At 40.3% G+C, this 16432-nt stretch overlaps 1 protein-coding gene across 19 annotated transcripts in view; it reads right to left on the bottom strand.

Moving 5' to 3' along the window:
• Positions 1-16432, bottom strand: part of MAGI2 (membrane associated guanylate kinase, WW and PDZ domain containing 2) — a 953479-nt gene that overhangs the window by 762785 nt on the left and 174262 nt on the right. The window lies entirely within an intron of this gene.

Raw genomic sequence — 16432 nt, 5'->3', positions numbered from 1 at the left:
AGCCTTGCTGCCGCATTCTAGACCAACTGCAGTTTCCGGACTACATACAAAGGCAGCCCCACATAGAGAGCATTGCAGTAATCATGTCTGGAGGTGTACTACTGTTCTGTGTACTACTACCAGCAGATGTACTACTGTTCTGAGGTCATTTATCTCAAGAAACAGACACAGCTGGCATATCAGCCAAAGCTGATAAAAGGCACCTCTGGCCACTGCCTCAACCGTTGACACCAGGGAGAGGTTTGTGTCCAGAAGCACTTCCAGACTGCATACCTGTTCCTTCTGGGAAAGTGTGACCCCATCCAGAACTGACAGATCAAAAAAATCTCCCGAATTCCAACCCCCTGCACAATAAGTACCCCAGCACAATAAGATTCAGCCTCAGCTGTTACCTCTCATCCAGCCCATCACGGCCTCCAGGCAGGCATTTAGGGAGGTTATGCCTTTTCCTGATGATGTTGATATGGAGAATAAGATTTGGGTGTCATCAGCATACCGATAACACCCTGCACCAAATACCAAAGTTCAGTTTTTGAAAAACAACAGTCCCCAAGGGACACCATCTGGAATCTGCCCGAGAGGTAAGAGTGGAACCACTGCAAAGCAGTGCCTCCCACCCCCAAACCCCTTGGACACTCCAGAAGGATACTATGGTCAATAGTATTGAACGCTGCCAAGAAGTCCAAAAGGACCCACTCTCCCTCTGTCAATTCCCAATTGGAGATCATCCATCAAGCCAAACAAAGCAGTCCCCACCCCGTAGCCCACCCCAAAGTTGGTCTGAAACTCGTCTAGATAATCAGTTTCCTCCAAGACTGCCTGGAGTTGGGAGGCCACCAACTCTCTCTCAATTACCTTGCCCAACCATGGGAGGTTGAAGACAGGCCTATAGTCACCTAACTCCAAGAAAGGCTTCTTCAGAAGTGGTCTAATAATTGCCTTCATAAGGCAAGGAGGCATCCTGCCTTCTCTCAGAGAAGCATTTATGATATCTACTATTTATTATTTATTTATTTATTGGATTTATATACCACCCTTCCAAAATGGCTCTGGGCGGTTCAGAGCATGATAAAAACAATTAAAACAAATTAACAATTAAAATCAAACTATTAAAACACAATAAAACCAATAAAACAGCTAAAAGCCCTGAAAATCAGGGCAACAATTTAAAACAATTTAAAACAGTTAATCATTTAAAGCCCTGGAAGGCCAGGCCAAATAGGTAGGTTTTAAGGGCTCTCCTGAAGGACAGCAATGAACTCAAATTACGAATTTCTGCTGGGAGTGCATTCCACAGCCCAGGAACAGCTACAGAGAAGGTCCGAACAGACAGACGAACCAGTTGCAACCGGAGATGGACCTCCTCAAATTATCTTAACGTGCGGTGGGGATCTTGTAAAAGAAGGCGCTCTTTTAGATAACTTGGACCTAAGCCGTTCAGAGCTTTAAAGGTAATAACCAGAACTTTGTATTTTTCCCGGAAACATATAGGCAACCAGTGTAGCTGTTTCAAAACAGGCATAATATGGTCTCTCTGGGTTGCCCCAGAGACCAATCTGGCTGCCGCATTCTGAACTAACTGAAGTTTCCGGACTACGTACAAAGGCAGCCCCACGTAGAGCACATTGCAGTAGTCGAGCCGGGAGATTACCAGCTTATGCACCACTGTTTTGAGGTCATCCTCTCCAAAGAATGGGTGCAACTGTCAAATCAGCTGAAGCTGATAGAAAGCACTTGGTTAGAGTGCTGGACTAGGACTGCGGAGACCTAAGTTCAAATCCCCATTCAGCCATAAAACTAGCTGGGTGACTCTGGGTCAGTCACTTCTCTCTCAGCCTAAACAACTTCACAGGGTTGTTGTGAAAGAGAAACTCAAGTATGTAGTATGTAGTACTCTGGGCTCCTTGGAGGAAGAGCAGGATATAAATGTAATAATAGTAATAATAATAATAATAATAATAATAATAATAATAATAATAATAATAATGGCCACCACCTGAGATACCAGGGTGAGGCTTGGGTCCAGGAGTACTCCCAAGCTGCACACCTGCTCCTTTTGGGGGAGTGTAACCCCATCCAGCACAGGGAGATCTAACTCATCCCTCAGATTCTGAGCCCCCACAATGAGCACCTCCATCTTGCTTGGATTCAGCTTCAATTTGTTCTCCCTCATCCAGCCCATTACCGCCTGTAGGCAGGCATTTAGAGAACGAGTGTCATTTCCTGAAGATGAAAAGGAGAAGTAGATTTGGGTGTCATCAGCATACTGATAACACCCAGCACCAAATCTCCTGATGAGCTCACCCAGCGGTTTCATGTAGATATTAAAAAGCATTGGTGACAGAATGGAGCCCTGGAGAACTCCATATAGCAGCTCCCATTTTGAGGAGCAAGTGTCACCAAGCTCCACCATCTGGAATCTACCCAAGAGATAGGAGCGGAACTACTGCAAAGCAGTGCCCCCTATTCCCAACTCCCCCAGGTGATCCAGAAGGATACCATGTTTGATGGTATTGAACGCCACTGAGAGATCCAGAAGAACCAACAGAGTCACACTCCCTCTGTCGATTCCCCAGTAAAGGTCATTCATCAGGCCAACCAAGGCTGTCTCAACCCCATAGCCACCCCTAAAGCCAGTTTGAAATGGATCTAGATAATCAGTTTCCTCCAAGACTGCCTGGAGCTGGTCAGCCACCACCCTCTCAATTGGAGATTGGCCTGTAACTGTCCATCACTAAGGGATCCAGAGAAGGCTACCAGGCCTTCTACAACAACCTCCCTTCCAGATAGTATTAGCCATGTTGCTTTCCTTGGGACAATATTTTTTGCCACAAGATAATGACTGCAAATACTTTTCAAAATTAAGTGCTATCTATGCTTTTTCTTCTTTCTTTTTAAAATAATGATTCACCAATGGTTGATAAAGATGTGCATTTGAAGCTCCTTCCATGCTACAGATAAAAGTAAAGGTAAAGTTGTGCCGTCGAGTTGGTGTCAACTCCTGGCAACCACAGAGCCCTGTGGTTTTCTTTGGTAGAACACAGGAGTGGTTTACCATTGCCATCTCCGACACAGTATGATATGATGCCTTTCAGCATCTTCCTATATCACTGCTGCCCGATATAGGTCTGGGAAACAGCAGTGGAGATTTGAACCGGCAACCTCTTGCTCCCTAGGCAAGTTGCTTCCCTGCTGCACCATTCTGTGGCTTATGCTACAGATATCACTGATGAAATCAAGGATCATGAGTGACCTTGGTATAAATGAACAGCTGTGATCTTCCTTTTGGCAGGAGCTTTTAAAGACAATTAACTGCTTCTTGCACATGAAACTTACTACTTGCTTCCCTGCCTTCGCTTAACAGCCTATGACCAGCTAATGCAAAAAAAAAAAAAAAAACCCTGTTCAGAAGTATAAATGGCATGTATGTGTTGAACAACAGTTGGCAGGTTGAGCCTATTTATATTCTTAAAGAAGAAAATATCACTTTAGTCTTCCTTGAAGGTAACGTGTGCCATTAACACTTCCTCACTGTTTTGCAGCAAGATGTGTTTCTACTGCTGTACAGTTCACACTTCACACATTTGTTTACTTCTATTTTCTTTGGCTGATTGACTGGCTCTAATTACATCCTCTCATTGGATCCTCATTGGATGGAGTGCAATTACATCCTCACTGGCAGAAATAGTTGGGTAGAACATATTTTCCAAAAGTATACACCCATTCTTCCTTTTCCAAAACACTGGTAATGTTCAATGGTCACTACTTTTCTTCTCAGTCAAGGCACAAAGCAGAGAGGAACAGCAATGGTTTGCTTTAATCAAGTGGCAATGCAGACAGAAGTTAAGTTCTTTAGTCCCACATTAACTTCAGCAGTAACCATCTAAACATCTCTTTGAAAACTGAGATGCAAGGACACTCATTTTGTATAACAGAACCATGGCATACGTGCACACACACACACATTCAAAAACATAAGTATTTGGAATTCACAACAAAATTATACATACTGTGCTTCTGCAAGCTACTTTGGAAGCAGGAAGTCTGCTTCCTGTCCATGTGGAAAGATGGAGGTTGGCTTCTATAGTAGTACCACGCTGGCACACACTGCTGACATCCATACTAACACTCTGAATTGCATGAGAGAAGGTGCAATTTTTGCCAGTCTTCAGGGACATATTTTCATGAGCACAGAGGAAAGCTCTTTGAAAATCAGACAAAAATTACCCCACTTCCCATGCAATGGTGGGTGCAGTTTTAGTCTGGATGTCAGCACTGTTGCACCAGCACAGTACTAGTGTGGACATTAGCCAGTGTTTTTTCTCTCTCCTCCAGAACAACAGTTTCAAAAGTTACTTGAAATAACAAAGGGTTGATTTTGACTGGATTACCCACTGTATAATTAGAACTGAGGATGAACATTCTAGCTCCTCATCTGACAGACCATGGAATATCCTCCCAAACTGCTATGTGAGTATTCTGGCAGAATGTTATGCTGGATGGAGGGGGAGATGTGCACTTCTAGTTGTGCAGCAGGAAGGCCACACTTTCCAAACCAACCTAACATCTTTAACAATCTCACATTTGTTTGTTCCTGCTGTTTTTGCTTTTTGTTGTGATGTTTGAAAATGGCAGTTTACATGGTTACCTAGAATGTTAAAGGGCTGGGCGATCCGTCAAAGCACCAACAGGTCTTGACCAAGTTGGGGGAAATGGTCATTGAGGCTGCTCAATGAAGAAGAAACTCCCATTCTGCCAGCTGATAAATTGCTCTTGCAAAGGGCATGGGTGGGGAGTGTCTATGCAAGCAGCAATTAGAGGGTGAGGAGGAGTGCGGCTATTCCACAATCTTCTAAATTAATTGTTGAACAAACAATAACAGATGATGAAGGTTGTTTCTTATACTTATTGTTAGTATGGGTGGGCAATGCTTGGCATTAATGAATTTGTATGGTCCAGTTACAGATTCCCCAGAACTAATTCACAGCTGTTTTGAACATTTACACACTTTGATAGTTGATCACTTGATTGTTGGAGATTTGAATCAAACTTGTGACCCTTTTCTGGACTGTAATAGTGTCTTCTTAATACCCCCCAATAAGAATATACTTTCCCCCCATAAAAATTGTTTTAGGTTGGACTATTTTTGAAGTTTTATTCTTTAGTATCTTGAGTTCAGGCATGTAACACTGATGCTACAGCAATTTCAGATCATGTTCCTGTTAAGTTGGTTGTTGGTTTGGAAAGCAGTCCCTGTATTTCATATAGGTGGTATATGTATTCATTGTTGTTGAATGATTTGCAATTAATTGGACAAATTGAACAGGGGATGGAGGTGGGTTTTTTCATTTTAAAAGGGGCTCCATTACATCATTTCCCCTGGTTTGGGACACTTTTAAAGCATTTTTGTAGGTGTCAGGTCATGGCTTATTCTTCACATTAAAAAAAAGGCAACAAATGATTCAAATTGTATCTTTCGAGAAGCAAATTAAAGATTTTAATTAACTTCATATGCATCATACCCTTCTTCTGAATCATACAGAACCTTGCTTATGGCTAAATATGAACTCAACAAATATTTTTGTTGATAATTGTAGAATAACTTTGATAATTGAATAATAACTGAATATTTGTTCAACTGTACTAGGCAAAGATATTGGGAAAGGAGGGAATCTAGTATACTTTTAAGTTCTAGATGGAAGCAGATTAAACAGTGTAATATTATATCTTTCATTTGTAGTACTCAAGGTAATGTCCACACAGATCCTGAATTCATAAATCAGCAGGGCTTTTAAAGTTTTATTCTAAATTGTATAATGGCAGTACATCCTATATTGATGCAGACATAGATTGTTTCCTGCAGAAAGTGCATCTTCCATATCTAACACAAGATCAGATCAACCATCTAGCTGCATCTGTACAGGAAATAAGGACCACAACCAAATCCATGAAACCTGGAAAGGCTCTGGGGCTTTATGGAGTTTCAGTGGACCTTTATAAGAAGTATATTAGTTTCTTGACTCCTATTTTATTGGAGGTCTATAACACTGCTTTCCTTAGAAAGCATTTCCCTCCTTTTAATGAGGCTTACATAATTGTCCTTCTTACGCCCAGCAAAGATCCTGGTTTATGTACTAGCTAAAAACCTAATTCTTTGTTAAATGTGGATGCCAAGATATTGACAACTACTCTGGACTGCAGGGTGTGGACTGTACTGCCTACCATTAGTCATCTAGTTCAGACAGGGTTTATAGCTGGCCACCAAGGATCAGATAATATTAGATTATTGATTGATGTACTAGCCTTATCCCCGGAGAAGCAAGAGCCAGCCACTATAATTTCTTTAGACACAGAGAAGGCATTTGACATGCTCCACCTGGGGTTCCTAAAACATGTTTGGAAATTAGAACAAATTTGAACTTGATTTCCCCTAAGTTTTTTGACTTGGATTACTATGCTATATAAGATTCCTTATTCAAGTGTCATTACCAAAGGGCTATTGTCCTCTTCAATTAGGTGAGAACAGGGCACACACAAAGGATGTCCTCTATCTACTCTTTCCTCCCAATATGGTGTTAAGCCTTGGCTGGTGCTATTAGAGATTTTGATAACATAAAGACACCAGGCAGGATTGAGCACAATTTGTTTTATACTCACGTGATATCTTACTGATAAACCAGAGGTCTCAATCCTAATCTTATTTCTTTAGTTCAGAAGTTTGGTAATTTATCAGGTTACTCCATAAATAGGGGTAAATCGGAATTGATGCCTTTAGGTTCTACAGATTTTGCTGATGATTGTCAGGTTTGGGGTTTTGAGCGGTGTCCAGATTCTCTTGTGTATTGAGGCATAGTAATCTCTAGGAAAATTTCTCAATTAGTTAATCGGTGGTCTATGATTCCATTGAGTATTTGGGGCAAAATAAATGTGATTAATATTAAAATGAACCTAACACCAAGGCTCATAGATATTTTAAGAGGTCTTCCAATTCTTGTACTTTTGTCATATTTTAAATGAGTGCATAAATTAGTCAATGAATTCCCATGACAAGGACAATGCCTAGATTTTCATTTCATAAACTCCAACTAACTTCTAAAGAAGGCTGGTTTAACTTTACACATTTTCAAGCTTATCACTGAGAATTTATTTTATTTCCAGTCCTAGGTTGGAACAATGAGTCTTAGGTTTCAACTACACTTTGGGCACAGCTGGAAAGTTATTATCTGACTACATTGAAATCTTGGCCGGTGCTGGGTTCATCATTTGGGATTTACATATCAGGCGGTATAGAAATATGATTCATTAATTTTTTCCTGGATATATGTCATTATCTGTGTTTAAAGCTACAAGGCATATATGGAGAATTTTGGTATGTATACACGGTTTTGATCCCTTTTTGAATGAAAAGCTTATGCAGTGGGACTGTTTAAAGACTGCTTGTAAATCTGTTTTTTGAGGGGGGGCATCTGGGCCTCCCATAACATCATTACATTAGATCAGTTGATTTCTTCTGAAGTTGTTTTCTAATATTTTGAAACCTTGAGAGTGGAGTTCAATTTATTTCTAAATGCTAGCTGGGAGATAGATATAAGTTTATTCGGTCACTGATCAGCAAATCTAGCTGGAAGTGTATTCAGCTGAAACATCTATTATTAGGCCATTTTGGTCCTGATACAATTGCAGCTTCTGAAACTCCGCCTCTGTTATTAGACCTGGAAGTCTGGGTTGGCTAGAGTGGTGGTGGGGCACTACCCTGCCAAAAACAATGGCTAGAACTGGCTGCACTTATGTCCTTAACCTGGGCTAACTGCTCATGTGTCAGTGTCGTGCTGTGCTGACAACGGAGAAAGCTCCCTGCCAGTGCTGGGGGGATCCTCAAAATTTTCCAGGGGCCAGGGCGATGCGTCTCAGGCCTCAAACCTCTGCACTGCCTGGGGCAGCTAGTGACCATCTGGACATGCAATCACTGTGCCCAGGCAAGGACTGAGCAATTGTCTGTGGGGAAGGTAAGCTTAAGCAGCCTTCTACACTGTCTGCTGTGTAGCCTTCTCATGGGTTCGTGAGAAATTGCCCATTCAGTAGCAAATAAACAGGCTTCCTAGTTAATTTTGAGTGAGGCACATGAATGTGCAAATTAGCCCTGAAAAATGTTTAATATAGGTTTCAATTAAATCTTTACTATGCTCTATATACAACATTGTTCAATTTTATTACAGATTACTGCAGTCCTTTTTTCAATACAGGCTTTGATCTTATTTAGCAAGACAACATAGAAGTTCTTATATAATTATTAGGAAATTACACACATACACTTTTGTAATGTTCCAGTGGGAATCAGATAAAGCATTATGAATTGAACATATAATCTGTAAAGCTTTCATTTCCTATTAATTTCAAGCATCTCAGAGCTGACTATTCAAACAAGAATATATATGGCTAATGGTATTCCATGCTTTACTCACTGTAATTAACATTCATGGTGAAAGAAATATTCAGGTTCATATAGAAATCCTTGTGATAACAAGGTGGAAATCACAGAATTTCTGTGATTCACAGCCACCTGTTTGATAAATCCTTGCAGCTAGAGTTGTAATAACTTGCAAATGGTAGTATTTTGCTTGTACCTCTGACAGTGAACAACATAGCTCTGGAACGAAGTATGCTAAAACTATGAGGCAATATTTATATTTGGTTTTATTAATGGTTAAAGATAAAATAAGTTGTGTTGTAAGATCAGAACGCATACGTGTGTGTGTGTGTGTGTGTGTGTGTGTGTGTGTGTGTGTGTATGAGAGAGAGAGAAACAAATGAGAGTTTTATAAAACTATAAAACCAAACTACTAAGTAAAAATCAAACTGCAAAGGTAAAATCATCTATAGCAATTAGAAGCATCAAGGAATTTTTTTATTAATTATTGTAATTCATACCACCAACTTTTTTTAAAAAATCCTCTTCTTCACTTTCTGTTTTTTGCTGCTGAGAATGGACAGATGAATTGGATGGAGAGGGATCTACTGTATATGTTAACTGACACATTTAATACAGATCTGAAAATTGAATAAATAAGTACACACAAACACACTCTTTTTAACTGGAAAAGGTGCAGAAGAGAGCAACAAGATAGTCGGGGCATGGAGCACTTTCCTTATGAGGCAATTCTACAGTATCTGTGGCTTTTTAGTTTGGAAAGGAAGCAACTAAGGGGAGACATGATACAGGTATAAAAAATCATGCATGGAGTAGAGAGTGGGCAGATATAAATTTCCATCTCTCTCTCACAGCACTATAACCAGGCAGGGGTCATCCCATGAAACTGAAGGCCATGAAATTAAGGATAGACAAAAGGAAGTACTTTTTGGCCACTAGCTTTAGAACGGGCTTGGATAAATTCATGGAGGACAGGTCTATCAATGGCTACTAGTCTTGTGGCTATAGGTCACTTCCAACCTCAGAGGCAAGATGTTTTTAAATACCAGTTGCATGGGAGCAACAGCAGGACAAAGGGTGTGTCACCTCTTGCCTGTGGGCTTCTCAGAGGCATCTGGTAGGCAGGATGAAGAAACAGGATGCTGGACTAGATAGGCCTTGGGCCTGATCCAGTAGGGCTGTTCTTATGTTCCTAAAGTCCACACATGGAGCTTCTATGCAGGGGAAAATATCTTCATTCACTTAAGTGCACTAAATAATGCATGCATGTAGCTGTCCCCACCTCCCCTCAAGCAAATGGGGAAACAACCCAGAACCCTGGACTAGGATGAATACATGGCAACAGTTCTCCTTAAAACACTGTTCAGTATACTACTCAAGCAAGGCAACTACAACCACTCCTTTTCAGAATGTGATTACTGAGACAGTTGGGCTGTCATACACATGCATTGAACCACTTGGTGACTCATCACTCAACCAGTTCACACATCAATATAGGCCATTTGATAACCCATTGCTTGACAGATCACAGCTGAAAATGTAAAGTTATTCAATTCAAAAAGCACTCTGCTTGAATTTATGCCAGGTGATATAAAAGTAGCAACTCTTCTGGGATGATGCCTTCTACACACTCAAGTCATAACTTGATGTTACAGTAAATGAGTGAATATGAATCTGTGAACTGCCCAATGACTTGTCCCTGAAGTGTTTTATTAGCACTGATGTGAGGTGATATGAGATTTCTGTCTATTTGACTACCTGAGATAAGTTAGTCATTACTTGACATTGCAGTCATCGAGTGATGAATATGTAAAGGGGCACTTGATGAAAAAGGGGGTTTGGGGAGTCCCTTTTCCCTTTATACAGGAGAGGTAAAACAAAAGTACCAGAATATGTTAAGGTTTTTAAAAACAAAAACAAAAAACATACACACACATACAAGCCCTCAGGAATTTACAATTTGAGGGAAAGAAGTATATTTTACCCCCATGATACATATATTTATTTTCTTCCCAGTAAAATATAGCAATTTTGTTTACAGATGGTGAGATGTACATAAACGTCACAGTTATATTTTCCACTGTAGTAAATAACAGGCTGGTTAAATTACAGTGCCCTGGACTATAAATGAAGTGGACAAGAAAGTGTGCTGTGTGTTCACATTTACTTCAGCATAACCTTGTCATTTCTTAATGCACTTGCCTAGGGATGTGCACAAAATGACATTTGCATTCCATTCCAAGCTTGGAACAGAATGCAAATGGCCAGAAAATTCCATCAGAACAACCAGGTGAACTGGTTGTTCTGATGGAACAAGCTTGGAAGACTCGAAACATTCCAATCACCATTTTGGACTCTAAAATTGAACTCTTCTGGCTTCTATGCATGTGCAGCAGCAATTTGTGTGGTGGTGCTGACCATGCAAATGGCTGCTGTGCATGTGCAGAGGCCATAAGTGCTATTTTGGAGTCCAACATGGTGATTGGAATGCTCGAAATGTTCCGACTCAGAATGGGGTCATTCTGTTCTGAGCTCGGAACAGGCCCTTTATTTGAAGGGTGTTCTGTTCCGAGCTCAGAACACTCGAAACAGCCCATTCTAAGTCAGAATGTCCCAAGCTCTGGAAGATTCTGCACATCCCTACACTTGCCCTTTTTCCCCTAACTGATGGTAACTGAATTTGTTTTCAAAGGATTCCACATAATCTGTCCCTTTACCTGTGTGATAAAACACCAAAACTACAGCTTTAACAAGTACTGGCTTCAAGACATGTTTTGTCCTGACCCTAAGATCCTTTCTCACATGTGAGCAAGAGAACATTGTGAGGCTATTCACATGGGCAGTCCAACCCAGCCTGTAGAGCACTGGGATCATTCATGATCCCAGTGTTTCTGCCCCTGCTACCCCAACTCGTAAACCTGGCATTTAGCTTAGGTTAAACAAATCTCTGGTTTGTTTAACCTCAGCAGGCAATAATGAGAACCAGCGCCACCAGGTTTGTTTGTTTGTTTGTTTAACATATTTTTATACTGCCCAAAATGCTAGTCTCTGGGCAGTTTACAACAAAAGGGACTCCTCCAACCTCTTCTACCTTTTAAAAAGGCTTCCCCGGCCCATTCCCCAGTGGGTTGGAGGGAAGGAATGGCCACACTGAGCTCAAACCACTCTGGGATGTAGGAGGGGGAAGTTCTCCTGCTCCCAGCTCTAACCTTTACTTCACCACTGCTCGTGTGGACACGTGGCATGGCAGAGGCATAGACAGCTGTTGCCTGTCTGCCGGGGGAAACAGATGAGCTCCTGCCTTCCCTACAGGCCTTCTGAGCAGTGGCCAAAGGTCGTGCGAATGACCTCAGTGAGCTGTTTCACCGATAATAGTGCTGCTTTGAAAAATCTGTAAGTATGTTTTGGTATTTATGAGCTATTCCAAGATGCTATGAAAAAAAGTTACAAAAATACAGGGCATGCATGGTGATTAAATAGTAAGAAGTGTATTTCTAGGAGATGTGCTATGAATGCCAGCTCTTCTAAAGGCAATTTTCCTTGAGACCATTCCAAATATTGTACTCATTCGTTAACCTGCTGATAAAGTTGCCAGGCTGGAAAACTACTAGCCGGCGATGCTACCATCAATTTTTCCATCCATGTTTATCTTAAGAAATAATTGCATACATGCATAATGGAGTGTGCCACATTGTGGCAATGGGAGAATGTCATATCACCTGTTGTCAGAAAGCTATGTTTTGCGGTAGCACAAAGAGCACCTCTCTAGATGTACTAATAGCATGGGGGTATGGGATCATTGTCCCCATAAACTTTTCACCTCGTAGGTTGGCATGAGCTGGTCATTAAGCATAAGCTGAGGCTGGCAGCGTGCCTTCAGTTTAAAGAGTTAGCAAACCGAAACACAACACAGCCACCCCTCCCTAAGGAGGAAAGCTTGCTGAATAGACCCCCATCAAAAGCCAATTGCTAAGGGAGGAGACACTCCTGATTCAGAGATAACCATCAGAATGCTCCTCAGAAGGAGCATAGAAATGGCCATTTCTCAACCTATTAAAATTGATGAATTAGCTAGCGAAGATAAGAGAGGATGCCCATAAACAAATAAAAGATGTGTATCTTTGCACTGGGGGATACCACAGTCTTGAGAGTGTAAGCAAACATTGCCTTATTGTCCCCACACGGCCACATTTCCATAGCTTGCTCTCGTCTTTGTCCAGAAGGACCCACCTAAAGTGACTAAGTCCATCTAGCAATGGACCCTGTTTTTTGTACAGAAACTTCTTACCCTTCCGGGTGGGATAGCCAGTTGGCTGTTTTTTGTACAGAAACTTCTTACCCTTCCGGGTGGGATAGCCAGTTGGCTGATTGAGGCAATAGTTGCCACAGGCTACATTTGCAACCATAAATACCAGCCACATGGCCTCAGACTCAGTTTGGATCCTACAATCCTATGAACTCTCACATGCTGCAAGCTGTGGTGGCTGCCCCTTGCTCTTCATCCCCACTTCATTTCACATTTCATCCCAAAGAGGCACCTTTGCCTGGCCATCACACAACCAACATGCCTAGGAAGGATACGTAATACTAACCTCACCTCTCTCTAAGCCCTCTTACTGCTTCTCGCTGCTTCCTTCTTTGCTCTCCAGGCACCTTTTATTGCAAGCCTCTACGTAGGCTCTTACTCAGGACTTTAGACGGATTATTGCAAGCCTCTAACCAAGACTCTCAGTCAGAATACTAGCCAAATTATTGAAATTGCCTAACCAAACTCTTTTTGCCTTCTGGAACTACCCATTTTCACTCTAAATAAAGCCTTGAAACTGTACTTATATCTCCTTGTACTTATATTCCAAAACACCAGAACTGCTAAACTGATATTGTATCAGAACTGCACCCCCAATCTGAGCTAATTTCCCCGCTTTAGCCCAAAAGCATAGCTGCAGTGCTTAGCTAATCATCCAGTGCAGTTTTGGTAATACACTATTAACCAAGTAGTTATTGCCTGGCTGGCCAGCTCTTCTTCCCCATTTCAAGCAGCCTCATTGGCTTCCTTGCTTCCTTGCATGCTTTCTTGCTTCATGTCCAGCAGTGGAAGAAAGAGAGTATAAGGATTGTCCGCAAAGGTGACAACCCCTAAAGGTGGCATACATGGGATACATGTCTTTTTAACTGTAACAAATATCAAGAGAGTTAGGTTCATAACTTGAAGAAAATGGCCTTGATTAAAGAACCATGCTCGGGTGAGCTCTGATTTATGTTTCTGCCAAACCACTATTGAAAACTGGTAAGTTTCAAAAGCAGTTTGCAAAATAATCAAATAAATAATTAGTAGTGAGGGATGCTACTGTTCATAGTAAAAAATTCCACTGGGCATGCTCAGGGTCTAAGGCTGCTATTTGTATCCTGACCAGTACGATCAGGCAGCTGATTCTTTCTTCTTTCTTTTTCTTATTATATAGACTTTTCTATTAAAAAGATCCCCAGTGTTTTGTTTATGGTCACTTCTCAAACATTCTTAGTCACCACTGAAGATAATTTGATAATCACCAAACATGTATTATATCCTGTGAAATACAATTTATATACAGAAGCATTAATTTCTAACATTGACTTTAAGGTAACTTGCTAAGGTAACTTGAAACATCTTCAGATTTAAAACATTTTTTAAAATGGCTAGATAATTTGCTAGTTATTGAATATGTCAGGACAAAATTTTACGGGCAATGATACTTTTCCATTTCCAACTTATCAAGAAAAACACATTAAGTGAAAGAAAAATCATAAATAGGAGAAAAGCTGAAAATTAATAATACTACTTAAGAATTGTATCAGAATGCCAAATAGCTGTAATTATAATTTCAGTGGGCAACACTGTTAAAAACTAATTAACCACCTGCTGTCATGGAGAAAGTCTTGAACATTTAAAAAAGAAATCAAATAACTGATCACACATGTGACTGGTGGATTTAATTTTGTTATCTGATAGCAAACTCAAAAGTATTAATGCTTAATCCATTATTTTAGAAGGCATTACCAAAAAAAGCCTCCTGTTTCTACACATGCTCCAAAATAAAGCATTATAATTACAAGTATGTTCTGTTTATTTGAAAGGCTGAATTTAATAGAATTGTGAACATTCTGTTTGAACATGAGCAATTTTGTCAATTTAATTGTGTTAGAGTGAAATTGGCTGAGATTAGAATCTTATATATCCATTGCCATTTCTTAACATACACATTACTAAAGATCCTATTTAAAGACTGTGCTATGCACTACATTATTCCAAATTCAAATATCACCTATGCCATGAATTCAAAAGGTATCCTTAGACAAGCAAAAATCTCTCAGCCCTGCATCAGCAAAAGCAGCATAATATTCACTTGCTTTGTAGGATTATGACAAGCAACTGAGATAATGTATACAAAGCACTTTGTACAATCTGAAATATTGTTATAAGTATAAAATTTGTTACAAACATAATTAATGTCCTTGAGACAAAAGGCATCCTAAAGCTCAGCAAATACCTGATTCTATAGTTCCACAGGGCTGCAGTGGCATGCAGAAAGCACCATGTGTATGCATGTAACCCCTGCTAACTTGGCAAAGAAGCACCTTCTTAATGTGGTGATTCTCTTTATTTAGCGGGGGAGAGTAAGTGGCCCTATTCACGCTCAGCACAGTACCTCCAGTGACTGTTGCTGGTGTCTATCTTATGTTTCTTTTTAGATTGTGAGCCCTTTGGGGACAGGGATCCATTTTGATTATCTTTTTTTTGGTGTTATTTCTCTGTGTGACCTGCCCTGACCCATTTTTGGAAAGGCGGTATAGAAATAGAATGAAGAAAGAAAGAAAGAAAGAAAGAAAGAAAGAAAGAAAGAAAGAAAGAAAAAGAAAGAAAGAAAGTTCATTTCACTGTGTAGGATGGATAGCTCTCTTATTCTAGCAGTTTAAAAAATGCAGCTATGTAAGCTTTCACACAGCCATCCTTAATTAATTAATTAATTACACTGCCCCAAACATACATCTCTGGAAAGTTTACAACAACATAAAACAAATTAAAACAATTTAAAATTGTAATTCTAGTTAATAAGAATGGGTGACTAAATGTGTCTTTAAATACTTTTTAAAAGCTGTCAGAGATGGGGAGACTAGGGATGAGCCCGAAGCGTTTCGGCACCTCTTCGGAGATGTGCCGAAACACTTCCTCTTAAGAGTGGGCAGGTCTTACCTGTTATTTATTTATTTATTTATCTTATCTTATCGTATTTAACACACTTTTATACCACCCAAAACTCACGTCTCCGGGAGGTTTACAACAAACAAACAAAAAGCTAAAATGTTAGTTAAAATAAATGACAACAAAAAACTTAAAACAGTAGTTAAAACAAAATTAATGACATAGTAAAAATTAAAACATTGCAATTAAAGGTTCTAAAACAACATTTTAAAATGATGCTAAAACTGTTAAAACAATATTTAATTAAAAGCCTGGGTGAATAGGTGCATCTTTAAAGACTTTTAAAAACCTGACAGAGATGGGGAGGCTCTTATTTCAGCAGGGAGCGTATTCCAAAGCTCTGGGGCAGCAACAGAGAAGGCCCGTCCCCGAGTAGCCACCAAACAAGCTGGTGGCAACTGCAGACAGTCCTCTTCTGATGATCTCAATGGGCGGTGGGGTTCATAACAAAGAAGACTCTCTCTTAAATACCCAGGGTCCAAGCCATTTAGGGTTTTATAGGTTACAACCAGCGCCTTGTATTTTGTCCAGAAACATACTGGTAGCCAGTGTAGTTTTTAAATATAGGAATAATATGGTCTCTTTGGGATGACCCAGAAAGCAACCTGGCTGTGCATTTTGTACCAACTGCAGTTTCTAGACTACGTACAAAGGCAGCCCCACATGGAGCACATTGCAGTAGTCAAGTCTGAATGTCACAAGTCTGAATGTTACAAGTCTGAATATTACTGTTTTGAGGTAGCTTATCTCAAGAAATAGATGCA

The sequence above is a fragment of the Hemicordylus capensis genome, chromosome 5 (genome assembly GCF_027244095.1).
Source record: "Hemicordylus capensis ecotype Gifberg chromosome 5, rHemCap1.1.pri, whole genome shotgun sequence".
Lineage (NCBI taxonomy): Eukaryota > Metazoa > Chordata > Lepidosauria > Squamata > Cordylidae > Hemicordylus > Hemicordylus capensis.
This window is presented reverse-complemented; position numbering and strand designations above follow the sequence as displayed.